This window comes from Podarcis cretensis, assembly GCF_951804945.1.
Source record: "Podarcis cretensis genome assembly, chromosome: 4".
Classification (NCBI taxonomy): Eukaryota; Metazoa; Chordata; class Lepidosauria; order Squamata; family Lacertidae; genus Podarcis; species Podarcis cretensis.
This window is the reverse complement of record NC_137173.1, coordinates 23,919,558-23,943,221: the sequence shown is the minus strand read 5'-3', so window position 1 is coordinate 23,943,221 and position 23,664 is coordinate 23,919,558.

Sequence of the window (23,664 nt, the reverse complement as noted above, 5' to 3'; positions counted from 1 at the left end):
AAAAGCAGGTTTTAGTGGGAAAAGTTGGGGGGGCGCACCAGGACATGGAACTTTAAAGCACAGACCTTTGCTTGGAAAGTGCAGGATAAGCCCTTAGTTTGGGACTGTTTGCTGCCGACGCAATGTTTGAGCCTGCTTGTATGAATCTCTATCTGGGGCCCACGTGGAGCTATCCAGGGTGCTTTGTGGAATCTGAACTTTGCCATGCCTTACTGGAAACTAATGGAGGCATTGAGGGATTTTACTGTCTTCAGCTCCATGATCACTGCAGGTGGTGACAACAGTCACAAAATTAAAAGACGCCTGCTTCTTGGGAGGAAAGCAATGACAAACCTAGACAGCATCTTAAAAAGCAGAGACATCACCTTGCCAACAAAGGTCCATATAGTTAAAGCTATGGTTTTCCCAGTAGTGATGTATGGAAGTGAGAGCTGTACCATGAAGAATTGATGCTTTTGAATTATGGTGCTGGAGGAGACTCTTGAGAGTCCCATGGACTGCAAGAAGATCAAACACATCCATTCTTAAGGAAATCAGCCCTGAGTGCTCACTGGAAGGACGGATCGTTAAGCTGAGGCTCCAATACTTTGGCCACCTCATGAGAAGAGAAGACTCCCTGGAAAAGACCTGATGTTGGGAAAGATGGAGGGCACAAGGAGAAGGGGACGACAGAGGATGAGATGGTTGGACAGTGTTCTGGAAGCTACCAGCATGAGTTTGACCAAACTGCGGGAGGCAGTGGAAGACAGGAGTGCCTGGCATGCTCTGGTCCATGGGGTCACAAAGAGTCGGACACGACTAAACGACTAAACAACAACAACACTGGAAACTAAGCTTTGCCTTACTTGTTTTGTCTTCCTGGAAACAGCCAATTGCCTTGTTTTGCTTGCCTAACTTGTTTTGCTGTAACTTGCCAAGAAGCCCCCACTTTGACTGAGGACACCACCTGGGATGGAACACACAGACACAACTTCCATATCACCTAATAACATGCTTTTCAATTTACACATTCACCTGCAAGTTATCAAGCACTGAGAGATCAAGTAAAGGTACAAACACAAGAATTAACCCTGTGCTTGCCGGGTCCATGAGCTGAGAGGAAACCTGAGGGCACCTGTTCAGAGTGATGTCACTGATAAAGCACAAAGGCAATTCCTATCACTAATTCAATAGCCAACTCCACTTATTAAATATATAAACAACCAAGGCTGCAATTATCTAGAAAAATGTAGAAAGCATTACATTACTGTAATTCAAGCTAGGTTTCTTCCAGTGAGACATAGTTAAGTTTACATCATTCAAACCAAATAAGAAATTCCTCGCAGCTGATGTCAGCAAGAGACTTAGCAGTAATTCTAGGAAACAGACATTCATGAGTTGTGCAAATATATCTTTTATTAAGCTTATGATTAGGACTAAGATAAGGAGACAGTGACTTAAAGGAAGGATAACATTTCAGATATCTGGAATGCAATCCAAAAGCTGATCTAAATAAACACATTTGATGAAAAACTTTCTCTGGTTAGAACACTTAATGCGTTTATAAAAATAGTGCTACAGTGACATTGCTGTTGCTGTCTCTGTTTTGAAGAATTTGGAAAGTAGTGAAACAGGGACAAATAGCGGTGTTTTTACACTTTGTCCTTGCCATCTCTTGAAACGGAAGGCCATCTTAGTTTGTGTGTTAGACAATACATAGACAGCCAGTGTCCACATCCTTACTCAGGCATTAAGCCCACTGTGTGACCTTGGGCCACCACAATCTTTTAGCCAAACTTAACTCACAGGTTGTTGTGAGGGTAAAATGGTGAGGGGGAGAACCACCTAGAGCTCCTTAGAGGAAAGGTGCACCATGGTATATCTGAAGAAACACCATGGTATATCTGCATCAGCACAACCAAACCTATTTATCTGCCCCAGCTGCAACAAAACATGTCTCTCCCATATTGGTTGCTACAGCCACAGCAGGCACTGTAACCTTCCAACAGTTTGACTTTGCTCTTAAAGGTGCATTTCTCCATTGTTTCCCAAGGCAGACGGATGCCAACCAAATGAATGTTAATAAATTTAGAGACGAGTGAAGTCAGCATAAGTAATCTTGTTTATATATTCCCCCCCCCCTACCTTTCCACAACGAGTAACTGAGGGCAGTGCCGCATGTTTCAGATGCTGCAGGAAAGCTAACTGTTACACTAGTGCTGTTTGCAGCAAATGGATAGTGCGCGGAAATAAATTATGTGTACATGTGCATCTTTAAACAGCCATGCACATGTGTCTGGGTGCTTAAAGATATGTGCATGCGCACACATTTTACTTTCACACTGCACACTTTTGCTGCAGTGAAGCACCCGCATCTTCTGCAGCAATTGCAATGTGGTCAGTTGCCATCTTTGCAAGTCTCCCACTTCCAGCTTTCTTCGTGAGGCTCATTCCAAACTAGAATCCCCAGTGCTTTTTTTCTGGGAGGTGGGGACACATACCCCTAAACATTTTGGGAATCTAAGTTTGGCCTTATTGAGGGGCAGCATTTCAATATGAGTAGGAAAACGAGAGTACCCCTGTGGCGTTTGTCCTCCTAGGTGGGTCATAAGGAAAGGGTTAAATGAGTGTGATGTGATTGGCCAGTGGGAACCCAAGAGGAGGAGTTAGAGTTAGAGTTGGAGTGGTTGAAAAGTCATTTGAGGGTTGGGAGTTGGAGAAGGAAGAGGGAGGATAAGTCTGTGGGTTGGTCAAGTTGTGTTGTGAGAGAGTGAGAGGAATTGTTAGGTGGAGTCAGATAGATAGTTGGGATAATCAGTTGTTAGGAATGTATAGGACAGTAAAGAAACTAAGATTAAGAAACTGACAAGAAAAATTAACTGAAACCTTAAACTTGTTCATGCTTATAAAAATAAACTTGATTATTTGTTAATGTTAACAGCTGTCTGGACTCCGTGTGTACCCGAGAGAAACGGGTTGGTGGCAGCGGGAAAGCAATCACAGTGGTGGCACAGGGATCAATAGACCGTCAAATGTCCGGGGACCCTGTGTGATCGCCACAACCCCTAAAAATTTTTTTTAGAAGAAATAAAGCACTGAGAATCCCACAACAGTTTCTGTGATACCACAGTGGTGTGGGGCACGCCTAAGCCATTTTGCAAAGGAACTCTTCTTGCACGTAAAACAGTCAAGTTCAATCTCAATCAAACGTTAGTGTCATGACTTTAGGTGAATGTCATAACCATGATAAATTGTTAATCAAAGCTGGGGGGGGGCTTTCTTTTTGTTGATAATGAACAATAATTCTCTGTCAGGAAGGAAACTGCGGATGAGTGATCACATTTATTTTATTTTATTTTTCATTTATTACATTGCAAATTGACCATTTGGCATTTCCAGCAGAGAGAGCTCATTCCTTATGCCAGAAAAAAATATCTCCAGAAACAGCCATTATATGCTTCATGCATCTACCAAAAGATGGTTAACTACAGTACTGAATAAAATAGGTCAGAACTTGATTTTGGCTTGATATTGTGGAATAGGGTTTAATCATTATTTTTGGGGTGTCTGCACCACATTCTGAACAAATTGCCCTCCATCTGTGTTTCCTCATGTATTTTCAGACCTCAGAAAATAAAGGGTTGATCCATACTCCCTCTTGTTCTGCTGCTTTCCCCCAGGGAAAACCACTCTTTAGCACTCAGTTGGAGCAAACAGCAATTTGGCTTTTCTCCAGATTGAGGTTTGTTCCAATTTAGCACTAAAGAGTGGGTTTTCGCTGGGAAAGGAGTGCAGCAAGGGGGAAACCCCTTGGACCCATGCTTTCTAGGCGTGGGAGAAGCAGAGGTGTGGACGAACTCGAAATCAGCTTATTTACATTTAATAATAAAGATGGAACAATTGTCCAATCTTTCCAACAGTCCTGCAACTTTGCACAGAGTCTGGAGTGGATAGTTTTCTCTCTATAGGCCACTCCAGCAATTTCTTGTCTCTATGTTCTCCCCCACCCATTTCAGAAATGAATCCTTCTCTTTCAGCATGATATTGCCTTGCCAGCTTCATGGCTCCTCAGTCAGGACTGGGAGGGGGCTGGAGTCAATACCTGGCATCCTTGGGTACAAACCTGGTCCTCAGCACCCTGGCAGCCTGGCGCTAATGCTTGCTCTGCACTGCCCTTAAAAAACATTCTGGCCAAAGCACTCCAAGCTGTGCCAGCCAGCTAGGTTTTTAATTTCTCAAAATGTCCCTGACATACAATGACCCTGTAAGCCTATGAGGGTCACTGCAAAGGGAAAAAAGATGGCTGCCTCCATAGGAACGTTATAATTTCAGTCATAGCTCGGGTTAAACATGCTTCAGGTTGAGCGTTTTCAGGTTACGCTCCACGGTGACCCAGAAGTAACGGAACGCGTTACTTCCGGGTTTCACTGCTCGCGCATGCGCAGACGCACAAAATGGTGTCACGCGCATGCGCGGAAGCAGCAAATCACGACCAGTGCATGCACAGACGTGCAAACGCAGGTTGTGTTCGCTTCAGGATACGAACAGGGTTCCGGAACGGATCCCGTTCACATCCAGAGGTACCACTGTACTGCCACTTTCAACATGATGATGACAAAACAAGAGGTTATGTAAAGAGAAGGAACACTACGTACACTGTTGGTGGGTCCATGTTGTCCATAAACACCAGTAGTGCTATTTTTCTAGAAAAAGAGGTGCTGAACTCATGGTGTTCTTTTATAACGGCAATGGCGCCCACCTGAGAGGTGTCAGAACTGAATTGTGGCAAGTTCTGGCTGAAAAAAAGTCCTGAACCCCAGAAAAAGGGACTTTAGCAGCATCCAGTAATTGCCAACTCCAAACTCAATAGCAACTCTGCTTGCATATACATGTAGCCAGCTGGATAATTCTTAGGGGATGCTATTTTTGTTGGGGGAGATACACACACACACACACACACACACACACACACAATATATATATATATATATATATATGGGCAAACCATGCTCAGAAAGGATTGTATACATGCACAATCCAAGCACGATCTGTAGGATGTTCACTGGTGAGGTTCATCCCAAATTGTGGCTCAAAATGAAATCATCCCCCATTCCTATGCCTACCCTCTGTTATGCCAAAAGATTTAGCTTCTTCAGTTTCCTGAAGGTGTTCCTTGAAACAGGCCTCTGATTTGATCTGATGAGAGTCTGTTGGTTCCACTCCCAGTCTCCTAAATCAAATAAGACTCCCCCCCCCACCTTTCCTCCTTAGTTCAGACGAAGCCAACTGTCTGTTGGAACAATAGAACAAGGGGAGTTTGTGTAATGACTGAGGAAAAGAGTTAACCTCTGCCTGAGCCAGAAACCATCTTTCTCTCAAGATACTTAGTACTGGCAAAAAGGATGGACTCCACCCGAACAGCGTTCCTTAGACGAGCTGTTGGACATTGTTCAAGACAGCATATACTATTTCACTTGGAAAGAAAAGGAATTGAGATCAATCCATCAACATCCATCATTTATAGATTTTCAGCCGGGAAGATCAGTTAGATAAGTAAAATAAAACTATTAAACCAAGGGACATGGCTTAAAAAAAAATGAAAATGAAAACATGCCAAGGAAGATAATCACACAGAGGAACCTCATGTTTTCCTTGTTTATGAATGCAAACAAAAGGCCTGCTTCAAATTAAGAAATGAAGCCTCCTCTTATATCGCCAAATTAGAATTGATGAGGCTAGGCCTCTATGTAGAGGGCAAAGCTCCTTTTGAACATATTTTTCAACTCACTAAGGCCACAGGATATGAAATATGTTGCCTTTTTTTGTTATTCACCTTTTCCCACTAACTGGAAACATACCCAGACAGACCCTGTATTTTGATAGCATTGCAAGTCTCAGTGCTTTCAAAAATTGCCCATGCTTAGCATCAACAATGACAACTCCTTGTGAAAAACGTAGTAAGCAAGTAGGTAATGATGAACCATGGGCAACTTCCAGCGTCAAAATACATTTTGCTAACAGCAAAAAAAAACCTTCCAGGCTATTTTCTTTTATTTCCCTTTCAGGAAAAAGCAGCTGCTGAGGGCTGCGACTGGGGTGCATGGCATGTCGGCATGGGGGAGTTAACTCTTTTGTCTCCGTGCTGGTTTCCATCTAAAACTCCTCTCTGGCTGCTATTTGCCTCTGCCACTTCCCATTCTTAGGGAAGAGCTGTAGCTCAATGGCAATCTGTTCCGCATGCAGAAAGTCCATAATTCAATTCTCAGTATCTTTAGGTGAGCCTGGGAGAGAACCTTGTCTGAAATCATGGAGATGCCCTGAAAGTCAGTATAGCCAGCATGCAGCAGGAATCCACTTCTCCTCTCAGAAGTTTTCTGGCCCATGAGGGTGCCAAACCGAGGGGGCACAAAATTGAGAAGATCCATAATGGAGAAGATCTGTTTGGGGGTGCCAAATGTTGGCTTTGCACAGGGCGCCATATTACACAAGCCCACTCCTGTCAGAAGTTCAGACCAAACATGGGCTGCATCTAGACTTTGCATAAGAAATAGCATTGGCAAAAACGGAACTCCACGGCGCCATCTGGTGCCACAGTGTCATAATGCATAAAGAGTGCATATACAACGTTTTTTCTTTGCCAATGTAGCTGAGTCCAGAGTGGGGGATGGTTACTGGAAACACAATGGAGGGGGCAGGGCTTTAGCGTAGGCTCAAATGCCTGAGAAAGGGGATCCATATTAGCTTCACCAACTAGATATCCAACCGTAGCCCCCTTTTTGGTGTTGAAATAATCTCCTTAGGCGCTTAAACCATTTAAAACATAATGATAGCTGGCACTGTCTCTGATGTTATATTAAAATTTGCATTGTTAATGTAGCAATCTGTTTAATTAAAAGCACTAACGGAGACAAAGAAGAAATCCCACAGGAGATAATGCCTCCAGGAAATTAAAACTGCACTCTGTAACACTGCTTCTTCTTTGTCCGCCTCCATCCGGGCGTAGGAATAGGAAACAAGCAAAATGCAAAGTACACCAGTAAGCTTGACCTAATAAGCAGATTGTGCATTAAGAAGAGAAAACTGACAACATGATGGAAAGAGAACTTCGTTAGGAAGCTGTCATGCTTCCATAGACCAATATAAAACATGTCTTTCAAATACAGCCTGAACCTCCTCCTCCTCAGCCATCCATGGAGTGACTTAGAATGTTCTGTGATCCTAATTCATTTTTATATATAAAACCTATTTTTGAATGTCAAGCGGCAGCTCGATGTACTGCGGAATGATTGTGATTACGTGCATTTTTCAGAAAAGATGCTCCACAGCTTTCATCAGATTCTCAAAGGGGTCTGTCACCCTTTTGCATACCCTCCAACATTTCTCCGATGAAAATAGGGACATCCCATTCCATAAGGATAATTTTACTAGTTATACCCCACACATCTTACTGGGTTGCCCTAGCCACTCTGGGCAGCTTCCAACATATATAAAAACACAATAAAACATTAAACATGTCCTATACAGGATTGCCTTCAGACAGCTCAGGGGTCAGATAACTCCATACCCTTCAACATTTCTCCAATGAAAATAGGGACATCCTAAGGAAAAGTGGGACATTCTGGGATCAGATCAGAAACCGGGATGGCTTCTCTAAATCAGCGAAGTCCCTGGAAAATAGGGAGATTTGGAGGGTCTGCTTTTGTTCTGTTCTAGTCAATGGAGTTTCAAGTCATAAGGACTTTTTGTGTGTGTGTGGAGGGAAGCTTCTGATGTTTCCTGAAGGAGCGTCTCCACCCCCATCGTTCAGCCTGGACACTAAGGTCCAGCTCCGAGGGCCTTCTGGTGGTTCCCTCACTGTGAAAAAAGAGGTTACAGGGAACCAGGCAGAGGGCCTACTTGGTAGTGGAAAGCACTCTCATTAGATGTCAAGGAAATAAAAAATGATCTGACTTTGAGAGGACATCTGAAGGCAGCCCTGTTTAGGGAAGTTGCAACCCAGTCAGACGGACAGCATAACAACAACAACAACATTTTCCAAGGAGGAACCTGGTGGCAGAAGCATTACCTTGAGGTTCAGGGGACAAGATTCTGGCTCTGTCCCCCCCCCCCCCTTCTTTAAATTTTAAGATTTTATTCAATTATATAAGAAAAAGAAAGTAACCAATACAGTTAAAGCGCAACTAGGGGATATACATCAAAGACTAATTGCTTTTCATTGTCACATTACAGAGACACTCATCTGGAGTTAGCAGTTGAGCGAGATCAACAGAGGACCTCAATTTTCATAAATCACAGTCATGAGGTGCAAATTTCACGCACCGGTGCAGAGAAAGATCATTTGGAGTAACGTAAGTGATAAATCCCCCACCAAACGGTTCCACGTCTTTGGATCCTTTCGAGGCTTTTAAACCATGTGTCCCTTCCTCAGATGTTGCCAAATTCCAGATATTATCACACCACAAAGACCGTTGTAAATCATGCAACATCTTCCATTTTTGAGCAACGGAAATTCAAGCAGCTGCCAAGACGCAGGCTCTGGGGCAGGACTCATCTTCACCTCAGGAGAGCCATCGTAGGACTTTCTAAATCTGTGGATTCCTAGAATGGGGCCATGCCAGGAACCAACACCACTGCTTGCCAGCTTGACTGCCTTTTTTATCTTGCTGCTGCTGCTGCTGCCTGCTTCTAGGTAAGAGGAATGAAATAGAGCAGCCACTGCCTCTGTATTGGGAAGGGAGCTTCACCAGCAGCAATTCAATGGCCTCTATCCTCCAAGTTGGGTTCAGAGAGTGACTGGAGGGGGCGGACTGCTGGATTGGTGTTGAAGGGAGGTATAGCAAAACACACAAACGTTAGCACGTCAGAAGAGCTCTGTTGGATCAGACGGAGAGTCCTTCTAGCCTAGGCTCCTACACAACACAACAGCCAGCCAGATCCTTCTGGGGAAACCACAAGCAATGTTAGGAGTCCAGGTTCCCGGCTTGATAACACAGTAAGCGTACGTAATTAAAAAGGGGGATTTATTGCAAAAAACAAGCAATTATCTCCGGAAGACTCTAGCAAGCCTCTGGCCCCCATCACTCAGTTGACCCTTCTGAGGAGTTCTTCCTGTGTCGACAGAAGAGATTGAACCTTTGACCTTTACGTTTCTTATTTTGCTTCCTGTCTAGCAGCCTTCATATACGCCTCAGACTTATTTGGTCAGCTACAGCCCCTTCCTGTTCCAAAAAGTTGCCTCTGTGGCTTTCCGTGCCTGTTTGGGCTTCCAGGTAGCTTTGGCTGTGTTCCAGCCTGCTCTCCATTCCTCCCTTATCAGCTGGCCGTCCAAGGTCAGGGGGAGTCGACACTGGCAGCTGCGGGCTCTCCTGTGCCAGTGTGAAAGCCCAGCCTCCCTGTTCCTGACTGCGTTCTGCAGCCGGCTGTGAGATTAGACTTGGAGCTGGTGTGTTCATGACAAGCAACAACTTGTTGGCAACAACTCTCCTCCGCTGCTTGCCCGCAGCAGCTGGTATTCAGCAGCATATTATTACTATCTCCATCACCCTCATAATTGTGGTTGTTTTGCAGGGGGCAGGGGAGCCATGGCTATTTAAAGTGGGGTAAAATGTATGGTGCAGGTGAGCTGCACTATCTTGTTCTGGTAGTAAAACTGTGTCTGGGCTGCATCACTTTAGAGACGATAGCTGGGGGTTCCTTCTCTAAAGATATTCCTTTGTACACAGAAAAATAAATGTTTGGAAAATTGTTTGTAAAGGTGCATGTTCAGTCACATGATCCTGCACCTAAAGTCTGAAATCATACAGCCCAGATACAGGTGAAAACTAGGCCAGAGAGGGATATTTCTGGTACCCGATGACGCACATTGAAAAGCACATCTATTCTAAATAGCCCATTTTATTCCAGACATATTCTGGAATTGCTTATTGTTAAGCCACCAATTTGTACTAAGTTTTTGGCTGTTTGTGGCACTTGACAGGTTACATTTTTTAGTGCCAGTATTGCATACCTTTGAGTACCCCCAGAAAAGAAACACACTTGTTAAAAATATGACTTGGAATAATAGTAAAATATATTATATCCAGGCACTGCCTCAAGGTATGCTCATTTTTCTAGTTTCCCGCCTCCCTTCTGGATTTGTCAGGCTTCTGGAGTCACCCCTACTCATACTGAAAAGAGAAGTGGGTTTCCTTGTCTTTTAAGATATTTATGTTTTTAAAGGAAAACAGCAACAACAATGATCTCACAGTTGCCCTGTAACTAAGCACCTGATAAAATGACTCAGTCAATACTAGGAAGCAATGTTCTATGCGGCGCAACTTTCAGGTTCCTCAAATAGAAACAATATGTTCCAGCACATGCTGCTGTTTGCAATGTATGTACTGTGAACTAAGAAACACCCCCCTCCTTTCGCACGGGTGTCTGTCTGAACTGCTCTCTAGGGATTAGCTTTTATACTGGGCTCATCACTGTTGCTTCTGAAGACATATCCAATGTCTCCCCACTCTATAACTGCACAGATTGTATTTCTTCTTACTCTTCAAAATACTCGTCTCATTATCTTCATTCCCTCCCCACCCCCACCCCCCGGCTCATTTTCGACTGTTTGCCACCCTATAGTAATAATAATAATAATAATAATAATAATAATTTTTTATTTATACCCCACCCTCCCCAGCCAAGGCCGGGCTCAGAGCGGCTTACAAGCAATAATAAAAACAAGTTGAATGATTACAACTTAAAAACAAAAATAAAATACAACATTAAAATAATGGAGCATTAAAATATTAAAATGTAGCCTCATTGCAGGAGGAGAAGGAAAAGGAAAAAAAAAGAGAGGGAGGGAGGGAATCAAATTGGCTCCAAGCCAAAGGCCAGGCGGAACAACTCTGTCTTACAGGCCCTGCGGAAAGAAATCAGATCCTGCAGGGCCCTGGACTCATGAGGCAGAGCGTTCCACCAGGCCGGAGCCAGAGTTGAAAAGGCCCTGGCTCTGGTTGAAGCTAATCTAACTTCCTTAGGGCCCGGGACCACTAGGGTGTTGCTATTTATGGACCTTGAGGCTCTCCGTGGGGCATACCAGGAGAGGCAGTCTCGTAGGTATGAGGGTCCTAGGCCATGAGGGGCTTTAAAGGTCAAAAGCAGCAACTTAAATCTGACTCTGTACTCTACCGGGAGCCAGTGCAGTTTGAAAAGCACTGGGTGAATATGCTCCCATGGCAGAGACCCCGTGAGGATCCTCGCTGCAGCATTCTGCACCCGCTGGAGTTTCTGGGACAGCTTCAAGGGCAGCCCCGCGTAGAGCGAATTACAGTAGTCAAGCCTGGAGATGACCATAGCATGGATCACTGTGGCCAAGTCGGGGCGGGAAAGGTAAGGGACCAACTGCTTGATTCGGCGAAGGTAGAAAAATGTCGCCTTGGCTGTTGCTGTAACTTGCGCCTCTATGGAAAGGGAGGCGTCAAGGATTACACCCAAACTCTTAACGGAAGGCAATGGCACTAATCGGGCCCCCACAAGAGGAGGGAGTTGGTCCCTCATCCCCATGCCATCCCGACCCAGCCATAGGACCTCTGTCTTTGAAGGATTTAGTTTCAATCGGCTCCCACGAAACCATCTAGCCACAGCTTCCAAGCATCTGGTCAATGTGATCGGGGCCGAGTCGGTGTGGCCATCCATCAGCAGATAGAGCTGAGTGTCATCAGCATACTGGTGACAGCCCAGCCCAAAGCTCCGGATAATCTTGGCAAGGGGGCACATAAAGATGTTAAAAAGCATCAGGGAGAGAATTGCACCCTGCGGCACTCCACACACCAAGGAATGGCGCGACGACATTTCCCTCCCTAGTGCCACCCTCTGTCCCCGACTAGAGATAAAAGAGCACAGCCAGTTATGGGCTATACCCTGTATCCCCACGTCTGCGAGGCGGTGGTCCAGAAGATCATGATCAACCATGTCAAAGGCCGCTGACAAATCTAAAAGGATCAGCAGTCCTGACCCGCCTCGATCCAGTTGTCTACGGAGATCATGTGTTAGGGCAACCAGAGCCGTCTCGGTCCCAAAACCAGGACGGAAACCGGACTGAAATGGATCTAAAGCTGATGTTTCCTCCAGAAACCTACCAAGCTGTTCAGCAACCACTCTCTCAATTACCTTACCCAGATATGGAAGATTTGAAACTAGTAGCTATGATATTTCGCCAATGGCTTTTAATTGCTGGAAGTGTAATGCTGTCACTGCCGGATGAAGCGGATGAACCCTTTCTCACCGCAGAAGTTCCCTTAACCCAATTCCTCCCCCACTGGACAAAAATCACAAGTACCGTACAGAGCTTCTACTTACATGTGTCCTTCATGGGGAAAAGAATATTTTCCATCTTAGCTGTTAGCCAGCTTTTGAAGTCTCTAACCTATAGCACCTGGGGTGTGAAGCAGGGTCACTGAGTGGGTGTGGCTTGGAGCTAGGGGGGCAGATTGAGAGGTTCCCCACTCCTGGCTTATGGGAAACCAACAACCCAGGTGCAGCAGGAAAGAAAAGGTTGGAGGAGAACTTTCCTTCCATCTTGGGATCCAAGTCAGTATTATCAAAATATTGATGACACTTTTGATTAATTATTACAACTGAGGAAAGAAGCAACGTTGCTGCTGCTGTTGTTTAGTTGTTTAGTCGTGTCCGACTCTTCGTGACCCCATGGACCAGAGCACGCCAGGCACTCCTGTCTTCCACTGCCTCCCGCACTTTGGTCAAACTCATGCTGGTAGCTTCGAGAACACTGTCCAACCACCTCGTCTTCTGTCGTCCCCTTCTCCTTGTGCCCTCCATCAGGGTCTTTTCCAGGGAGTCTTCTCATGAGGTGGCCAAAGTATTGGAGCCAGAGCTTCAGGATCTGTCCTTCCAGTGAGCACTCAGGGCTGATTTCCTTAAGAATGGATAGGTTTGATCTTCTTGCAGTCCATGGGACTCTTGAAGAAGCAATAGAACCCTTTAACTTGGATTCCAAGTTTATTCACTCCATGAATGGAGGGAGAGTTGCACACATGGAAGGAGCGCTTCAGTGATTCCCCCTTTCCTTCTGTGAAGCTCCATTCCTTCACAAAGTTGAAAACGTTCAGATCCAAGCCATTCAAAACAGCAACAGAACCAGCTCCTTGATCTCTATATGTTAGTCAATTCATTCTCATATCTTTGACGCAAAGCTTACATTAAACAGTATTCATCCTCTTTAAGGTAAAGGTAAAGGTACCCCTGCCCATACGGGCCAGTCTTGACAGACTCTGGGGTTGTGCGCCCATCTCACTTAAGAGGCCAGGGGCCAGCGCTGTCCGGAGACACTTCCGGGTCACGTGGCCAGCGTGACATCGCTGCTCTGGCGAGCCAGAGGCGCACACGGAAACGCCGTTTACCTTCCCGCTGGTAAGCGGTCCCTATTTATCTACTTGCACCCGGAGGTGCTTTCGAACTGCTAGGTTGGCAGGCGCTGGGACCGAGCAGCGGGAGCGCACCCCGCTGCAGGGATTCGAACCGCCGACCTTTCGATCGGCAAGTCCTAGGCGCTGAGGCTTTAACCCACAGCACCACCTGCGTCCCGATTCATCCTCTTTAGACCCCCCTTTTTTTGCTTACCACTTCAGACCTTTATTCAGCCAAAATATACTGTGAACACAATCCCCAAGCTCTCCCTCACTTCAGTGGTTGTTTTTAAAGGATCTTTTGCGTTCTTAATCTTAGTTGCATGGTTCTTTTTAATTTGCACTCTTATTCTTCAGAGTATTTGACTAAAAAGAATGGTTTCATAACTGGAGGAAAGTACTCAGAGTATAATGTTTGGGGCTTCTTATATTTGCTGTTATCGCATAATAAAATGGCTTGTAAATTCTTTTACAGCGCTCCACGAAGCCGTCTTTAAAATGAAAAGGCTCAGTGGCACTTTGTTTGTTAGCACCACACACTTTCCTTTTATGGTACTCGGTGATGTAGGTGGATTCTTTTCATTTGTGAAAGCTTTTGATTTTGCTGAGCAACACTATGGACAAAAGCAGGCTCAGTATCCAGCAGCTGAGATAAATAAACTCACACAGATGGTCCTATTCAGCTAGCCAATAAAGACCGCAAATGTGTGGATTGATTTATTGTGAATCCACACACACACTATGGAAATACTTATTTCATAGTGTGGTTCTATCTCACAATTCTCTTTTGAATTGAACATTGAATCTGAAAAATTAACGGAGCCACATATTTTAAATTTACACTGGATAATGTGTTCATGCTTAATGGCAGGGAGCTGGGGGAGTGGGGATCATAAGGAAGGAAGTGTCTTTAGTTCTCTCTCTCTCTTGAAGAAGAAGAAGAAGAAGAAGAAGAAGAAGAAGAGGAGGAGGAGTTTGGATTTGATATCCTGCTTTATCACTACCTGAAGGAGTCTCAAAGTGGCTAACATTCTCCTTTCCCTTCCTCCCCCACAACAAACACTCTGTGAGGTGAGTGGGGCTGAGAGACTTCAAAGAAGTGTTGTGGGATGTGAAACACAGGAGCAGTCAATTACAACATTCCTAGAGTGTACATGTTTAGACATGGGGAGGGATGTTTGTCCAGCCAGCAGGTAAACTTCCTGTTTCCCTCTAGGCTGGGACAGACTTCCTCCGCATGTGACTAGAGGTGGGTGTGGTCTCACCTGTGCAGGTAATGATAAAAGCACAGGGCAGGGGCAGCCATCTCTCTCTTACCTCTCTTGCCTCTCTTCCATCAAACAAGCAACATCTACTAAGCTAAAGATGCCCTCTTGGCTCCCAGCCAAGAGAGGAGAAAGGGACTATCTTCTTATAAGATAGAATCCAAATGTATATTACTTCATTAAGCCTAAGTCTGCCTTCTGGGATCTGATGTGAACAGAATGTGAGTAAACTCTTTTTATACTTTTGTAAAGGACTGTGTCGTGTCTTCTATTTTAAGAGGGAATAAGGGGAAATTACCAGAGTGATTATTATAGAGGCTTAAGCAAGCCTGAGCAAACGCTGCCATTGCAAATTTAAAAATAAAGGGGAATGTTTTACTCTGCTGATATTGGGAACTTGTTAACACAAGTTGGATAAGGATATAATCAGTCAATATATCCTCTTCTGCATCCCTGAACATTCCCACAAGTGTGACTAGCCCAAGGTCACCCAGCAGCTGCATGTGGAGGAGTGGAGACGCGAACCCGGTTCACCAGATTACGAGTCTACCGCTCTTAACCACTACACCACACTGGCTCTTGAACCCCTGCCTTTCACCTCTGGGAGAAAAGAACCTTACAGCCAGCCTCTTCTCCCTTTTATCCTGTTAAAATACAGGAATCCTGCCCACAGCTGGGTCATCTAGTCCAGCCCCCTGCAATGGAGGAATCTCAGCTAAAGCATCCATGACAGATGGCCATCCAACCTCTGCTTAAAAACCTCCAAGGAAGGAGAGTCCACCACCTCCCAAGGGAGTCTGTTCCACTGTTGAACATCTCTTGCTGTCAGAAAGTTCTTTCTGATGTTTAGTCAGAATCTCCTACCTTGTAACTTGAAGCCGTTGATTTGAGTCCTACCCTCCAGAGCAGGAGAAAACAAGTTTGCTCCATCTTCCATGTGACAGCCCTTGATATATTTGAAGATGACTATCATATCTCCTCTCAGTCTCCTCTTTTCCAGGCTAAACATACCCAGCTCCTTCAACTGTTCCTAATAAGGCTTGGTTTCCAGACCCTTGATCATCTTGGTTACCCTCCACGGTACATGTTCCAGCTTGTCAACTTCCTTCTTAAATTGTGGTACCCAGGATTGAACACAGTATTCCAGGTGTGGTCTGACCAAGGCAGAATAGAGTGGTACTATTACTTGCTCTGGACACAATACTTCTGTTGATGCAGCCTAGAATAGCATTAGCTTTTTTTGCTGCTGTGTCACGTGGTTGGACTCATGTTCAGCTTATGCCTTACTAAGACCCCTAGATCCTTTTCACCGGTACTGTCAGGTGTCCCCCATCTTATATTTGAGAAAGACTCAATGCTTCAAAATGGTGATTTACAACTGAATCACCCTCTCTCATGATCTAAAGTTAAACACCATGTGAGAGAAAAGAGGACCTGAACAGTGAATTATCAACCCATTTAGGTGCTCAGAGAGCTCTATCTTGCCCAATGAATTTTTACAGTGTTAAACCTGCAGCAATACAGATTCAAACACATACAGAGTTATTTTCCATTTCAATGTCAATTAAACAATTACACTTAACAAAGACTCTGAGCTACAAACCTGGAAAGCCACTGTCAAAAGTACTTGGCTAAATGGACCAATGTTCTGACCCACTATAAGGCAGCTTATTATGTTCAACTCAGTTCATCCTTCCATTTATTTTACAATATGAGATAAGTGCCCAGTTTGCTGTTTTACTATATTTCAATAGTTTAAACAAGCTGCCAACAATCTCTCTCTCTCTCTGGAGACTGGCTATTAGACCTACCTAAATGGGTAACCTAAGGGAGAGTCATTTCCAGTTCAGCTGCTAGCATATGACTTAGCAATTAAAAAAAGAGAATCACGTTCAAGTGTGAAGCATCCATTATGAGGATAATGTCCCCAGCACTGTCCCTGATGTGGATATGTTTTGACTTGAGATAAAGGGATTATATCGTCCTGTAACGAAATGAAGGATTAGGAAAGGATACAGTATTTCTGGACAAACATGCAGGCTGAACCACCAAATTGAATAATACTATGTTGTTAAAAATTTTTTTTTTTAAAAATGCTATATATATAAAATTCCAGTTTGCTAATTTACTTTGGGAAGTGTGGCTGCAATCCTATACACACTGACCTGGGAGTAAGCCTACCTGAATTAAATGGAGTTTACTTCTGGGTAGACATTGACAGGATCACACTGTTAGTCAACATATGTAGTGTTGAATCCAGTGAATATTTAATCACAGTGATATAAAGGCTGAATTTGTACTTAACTCAGTTTCTGATAGCAAAATTTTATCTGCGATGGTCTTGTATGCTTGGGGAGACCAGATTTAGACTGATTACAATAAACCCCGCAAGTCCCTTTTTAATTACTGAAAAGCCAAAACTGCCAACTGAGATCAAATGCATTGAAAGCACGCTATTTACATTTCATTAAATGAGACCAAACCTCTGTTGTTTGGGAGTGTATTCCAAACATCTGCTTCTACAAGGTATTGTGTAGTATTATTCCTATAGATCTAAGAACAGGCTGACAGATGCAATGCAAACTGACATGAACACAAGGACCTTGTTTCATTACCTGAAAGCCAAATAATATACCCATAGTTTGTTTGGGAATTAAGATGAACAGGGAGGAAAAATACATTTGAACTGAGAATCTGAACATGAATCTTGTTAGTTTTATGCAGGGGTGCCAACTTGAACAAAATATTGTGGGGAGCCCAGTAAGCCCCACCCCACATAATCAATCACATGGTGCGGTGCACGAACACCATTTGAATGGCAATATGGGAGATTCTTGAGAGTCCCATGGACTACAAGAAGATCAAACCTCTCCATTCTTAAGGAAATCAGCCTTGAGTGCTCACTGGAAGGAGAGATCCTGAAGCTGAGGCTCCAATACTTTGGCCACCTCATGAGAAGAGAAGACTCCCTGGAAAAGTCCCTGATGTTGGGAAAAATGGAGGGCCCAAGGAGAAGAGGACGACAGAGGACGAGATGGCTGGACAGTGTTCTCGAAGCTACCAGCATGAGTTTGACCAAACTGTGGGAGGCAGTGGAAGACAGAAGGGCCTGGCGTGCTCTGGTCCATGGAGTCACGAAGAGTCAGACACGACTAAACGACCGAACTACAACAACAACATCCGTCAACTTGGAGGGGCAGCCCCCTCAAATCTTTTATTGGAGGGGTCAAATTCCCCTCGGCCCCTAGGAGTTGGCTCCTATGGTTCTATGATGCATTGAGATGATTTGATTTATTTCCACTCCTCATCATACAGATACCAGGGCAGTTTACGACAGAATACTGAACCTCAACCAGAAAATGATGTAAACTTGAAAAAGAGTCAATTAAAACAATTCAAAGTATTATATTCAACACTAATACAACAGTCTGCATGAAAATATACAATACACCAGGCATAGGCAATCTCAGCCCTCCAGATGTTTTTGGCCTACAACTCCCATGATCCCTAGCTATAACAGGACCAGTGGTCAGGGATGATGGGAATTGTAGTCCCAAAACATCTGGAGGGCCGAGTTTGCCTATGCCTGCAATACACAGTATTAATACTTTCTGGATAAAAAGAGATGTTTTCAACTAGTGCCGAAACACAAGGTTGGTCAGTGGTAGAAGCATTTCCACGGGGAGCTCATTCCAGAGGTGCCACCATTCTTGTGCCACCATGTACTCCCCCTGATGGTTGGAACCACAAAAACAGTCTCCCATACCATAATAACGCATGGGTAGGTTGGTTGAGAGAAATATTTGGGCTTTGGAAGAGAGGGCATCTGTGGAGTTACGCAGCCCAACTTCTGAAAGTCAGCTAATGGCTGTGGGACCTCACTGAAACACATGTCAAGGTTTTAGACAGAATGGAATCCAACCCGAGTCATAACTTATAAACTATGATTGATGCCACCAATATTCCAGACAACTGGCATTATGTGTGCATGTGGTTCCTGATGTACAGCTGGCAAGGACATGAAAGCATGTAAATGGATGTTGAGAAAGAGAGACGTGTACAGATTGCATTCCTGCTAAGCTGTGCAATGCATCTGCTTGTTATATTAAAAATGGGAAAATTAAAACCCAGCTCATTGCCCTTGAAAAAAACAGGGCTCAGTCTAGAAGGCTGTGGCAGAAGCACAGAGCTGGTGGCTCAGGGGGAATGGCGGCAGAGCCTGGCCACACGACTCCTGTGGCTTTAGAGTCACCTCTGATTCTTTGGGTAAGGGAAAATTGAGTCCTTGTACTCTATGTGCAACTACAGGGCATTCCCATTGGCTATTTCCTGGAAGCTGACGCTGGAAAGACATCTACACCATGACACAGATGCATAGCAGTCAAGTGTGAAGAACAAAAAGAAATACTGAATCTTTAATTTTAATCAGTTGGTCTGGTTGTAAGTGAGACAGGCAGGTGGGGTTGAATAAGGAGAAAGACCTACTGCTTCCTTAAGACGGTTCTTATACATGAATGAAGGCAGCAGGAGCATGCCCCATGCCAGGGTTTCCCAAACTTGGGTCTCCAGCTGTTTTTGGACTACAATTCCCATCTTCCCTGACCACTGATCCTGCAAGCTAGGGATGATGGGAGTTGTAGTCCAATAGCTTTATGCCAAGGGCAAGGAACCTGTGGCCTTCCAAATCTTGTTAGACTCCACTCCCATCAGCCCCAACCAGTGATCAGGGATAGCAGTGGTCAGGGATGATGGGAACTGTGGTCCAACAACAGCCTGGAGGGCAATATGTTCACCATCTCTGCTGTATGTGCATGGGTTGACTGGGTGTGGCAGAAGCTAGAATTATAGTAATAATAATCATCATCATCATCATCATCATCATCATCATCTATTATTTGTACCCTGCCCATCTGACTGGGTTTCCCCAGCCACTCTGGGCGGCTTCCACAAAAACCAAAAATACACTAAGATGTCACACATTAAAAACTTCCCTGAACAGGGCTGCCTTAAGATGTCTTCTGAATGTCAGGTAGTTCCACAGGGCGGGAGCCACTACCGAGAAGGCCCTCTGCCTGGTTCCCTGTAGCTTTGCTTCTTGCAATGAGGGAACCACCAGAAATCCCTCAGCGCTGGACCTCAGTGTCCGGGCAGAATGATGGGGGCGGAGACGCTCCTTCAGGTATACTGGGCCAAGGCCATTTAGGGCTTTAAAGGTCAACACCAACACTTGAATTGTGCTCGGAAACGTACTGGGAGCCAATGTAGGTCTTTCAAGACCGGTGTTATGTGGTCTCGGCAGCCGCCCCTGGTCACCAGTCTATCTGCTGTATTCTGGATTAGTTGTAGTTTCCGGGTCACCTTCAAAGGTAGCCCCACATAGAGCGCATTGCAGTAGTCCAAGTGGGAGATAACTAGAGCATGCACCACTCTGGCAATTAAGGTAAAAATGCTTGACTGACACCACTGCAAAAAGTCCTGGTTCGTTTTATTCTGTTACAAGTTTTCTTGTCATTCCAGTACCTGTCAGCTTAACTAAAAGAAGCTTGACAACGTTCCCTGAAGCATCAGCCTTAGAGAGCACATACGGCAGCTCTTGAAAATGCAAGCAGAGAACAGAGGGTGACTAGGGCTTTGAGATACAAAATGAACGTTTAGCGCTAGAAGAGCAGATCACCCTTGAATTTCTCCTTGAAGAAGGCTGCATTTTAAGCTGTGCTGCCAGTGTGTCATTCAGCACAATTCATCTGTAAAGCATCTCGGGCAATAAAAAAACCAAACTCAATTTATTCATCCTTTCCCATCTTAAACATTCAGAGTTATTTGATCACAAGGCCACAGTGAGCACCTTGGGAAGCCATGTAATGTCACATAATTTTGGTTTTTCTATTGGGCGATTGTTGTTTGACATCTGGTCATATTGATACTGAGGGCTTTATGCAAAAGTGAGGAGAACAGATTCATTGCTATATCACTAAAGTTCCTTTTCAGCTGCTAATGTGCTGAGTGAGTTTCATTTGTAGACATCCATCCAGCTTCACATATGGCCTCTAGCTCACAAAGAAAAATACTTTCCAGCCGCTGAATTTTCATGCATTGTAATTATATGTCCAACTGATTTGAATATGGTGCTCACAAATCATATGGATCAAAATCTTCTGTGGCTGCAGGGATCTTTATTTAAAAAACAAACAAAAAAACAAACCAGAACTGTTTTCTTTAAAAAGAATAAAATTGCTTGCCCAGTGGTAAAAGGAGTCTATATACAATGCATCAAACTTCCATCCTTATTTGAAGAATGAATCTGCTCAGCCGATACCAGTAGACTATTCAACTCATACCAGTTTATGGCGAAAGTGGAAGGCACAGAACAAACATACTTTGATATATTTCGATCTGAAGACTGTTCTCTGGGAAACAAAATGCATAATATCTTATAGCTGAATCTCAATGTCATACATAACTTCCCTTGACATGTGTTTCCTCCTAAGCCTGTAGCTGGTGTTCTAAGACTGTGTAAGGCTTGCTTGTGTCACCACCAGGTGCCACTATAGCACGGGAGCCAGGCTCAGCGTTTGAACTTTAGCCATCATGGAAGAACAGCTCTTGAAAGGGACAAATTATTCCAGTGGTGGCAGATCCCAAATATCTGACACAAACACGGACTCATAAGTGAGAAGATGGGAGAAAGGAAGATAGAAATAACAACTTTCAGAGAGAGAAAAAGTATTTCAAGCCGTGATAAACTGGTGTAATCTAATCCATGTAGGCCTTTAATCATGTCTACGTCTTTAGGAGATGGTTCCTACTCAGGCGTTCCAAGTCACTCACTTGAGGACAGAGATGGTGAGCATGCCACCTCTATGACAACCACCCCAGCCTCATGGCCCTCCATGAATAGACAAGAGGGTCCTATGAATCAACTTCTTATGACATGCTGCCAAGAGACAAGAAATGAGACAAATGAACTGCAGAGTTGGAAAAGCTCCAGAAAAAAAATCCAGATGTTGTTATGACTGCATAACAACATCTCCCACCACCCCTGGGACCATCCCTGCTCCCACCATCCCTGACCATCATTAGTGCTGTCTAGGCCTGATGAGAGATGTAAGGTAGTCTGGCAACATCTGGAGGTCTACAGGTTCCCCACCACTGATGAGAAACTTTTCAGTGGAAAATGAGCTAGCAGGTAAAGGGTTAAATATCCTCTCCCTGCTGCTTCTGTGGTTTGAAGTGTCCCAGTAGGTGCTCTGCAAGAGAGAATGAATTGTTGGGACTGTAATGTAATGTGTAGTTTGCCCTGAGCCTAAAAAGACCCCAATACATAGCTGTGAAAGGTGCACAGAGCAGTGTGAGCCAAAATAGATATTTATGGGGCATCCTCTATATAATACATCATGGTAAGGTTGTCTTGATATACTGGTCATCAATCAACTAGCATCTATTGATGCATTGTGAGTCATCAAACACCTTACTACCAAGTTGCAGGCATGCGGATTTGCACTAAAGTAGATTCCTCATAGGTCTGTATAGTTAAAGCTATGGTTTTCCCAGTAGTGATGTATGGAAGTGAGAGCTGGACCATAAAGAAGGCTGATCACTGAAGAATTGATGCTTTTGAATTATGGTGTTGGAGGAGACTCTTGAGAGTCCCATGGACTACAAGAAGATCAAACCTCTCCATTCCTAAGGAAATCAGCCCTGAGTGCTCACTGGAAGGACAGATCATAAAGCTAGGGCTCCAATACTTTGGCCTCCTCACACCTCCCCCTTCTGTATTCCAATTTCATTATCGAATCAGCAAATCCATTCCCTTATTTCCCATAGTTTTTGATAATTCTGTTCTTTTTCCTTAATCACGCCCCTGCAAACCCCTAATTTTTAAACCCATATCTTTTTAGCCTTCATTAATTTTATAATGTTTATTAAGATAGTCTTTGAACTTCTTCCAATCTTCTTCCACTGTCTCTTTGTCCTGGTCTCGGATTCTGTCAGTCATCTCTGCCAGTCTCATATAGTCTGTCATCTTCATCTGCCATTCTTCCAGAGTGGGTAGATCTGGTGTCTTCCAATACTTTGCGATGAGTATCCTTGCTGCTGTAGTAGCATACATAAAAAAAGTTCTGTCTTTCTTTAACACCACATGGCTTACCATACCCAGGAGAAAGGCCTCTGGTTTCTTCAAGAAGGTATATTTAAATACCTTTTTAATTTCGTTATATATCATTTCCCAGAAAGCCTTAATCCTTGGGCATGTCCACCAGAGGTGAAAAAATGTACCTTCATTTTCTTTACATTTCCAACATTTATTATCTGATAAGTGGTAAATTTTTGCGAGCTTGACTGGGGTCATGTACCACCTATAGATCATTTTCATAATATTCTCTCTCAAGGCATTACATGCCGTGAATTTCATACCGGTGGTCCACAACCTTTCCCAGTCAGCGAACATAATATTATGACCAATATCTTGTGCCCACTTAATCATAGCTGATTTAACTGTTTCATCCTGTGTATTCCATTTCAACAGCAAGTTATACATTTTTGACAAATTCTTAGTTTTGGATTCTAACAACTCTGTTTCCAGTTTTGATTTTTCCACCTGAAAGCCAATTTTCCTGTCCAACTTATAGACCTCCAGTATTTGATAATAATGAAGCCAGTCTCGCACTTTATCTTTTAGGTTCTCAAAACTCTGCAATTTCCACTTATCACCCTCCTGTTCTAAAATTTCACAATATTTTGGCCATTTAGCCTCCATGTTAAGTTTTTTCAAAGCTTTTGCCTCCATTGGTGACAGCCACCTTGGAGTTTTGTTCTCCAGCAAGACTTTATATTTAGTCCAGACATTATACAATGCTTTCCTGACAATATGGTTTTTAAAACCTTTATGAACCTTAACCTTGTCATACCACAAATATGCATGCCACCCAAAGAAATTGTTAAATCCTTCCAAATCCAAAATGTCTGTGTTCTCGAGAAGCAGCCAGTCCTTTAACCAGCAGAAAGCTGCTGAT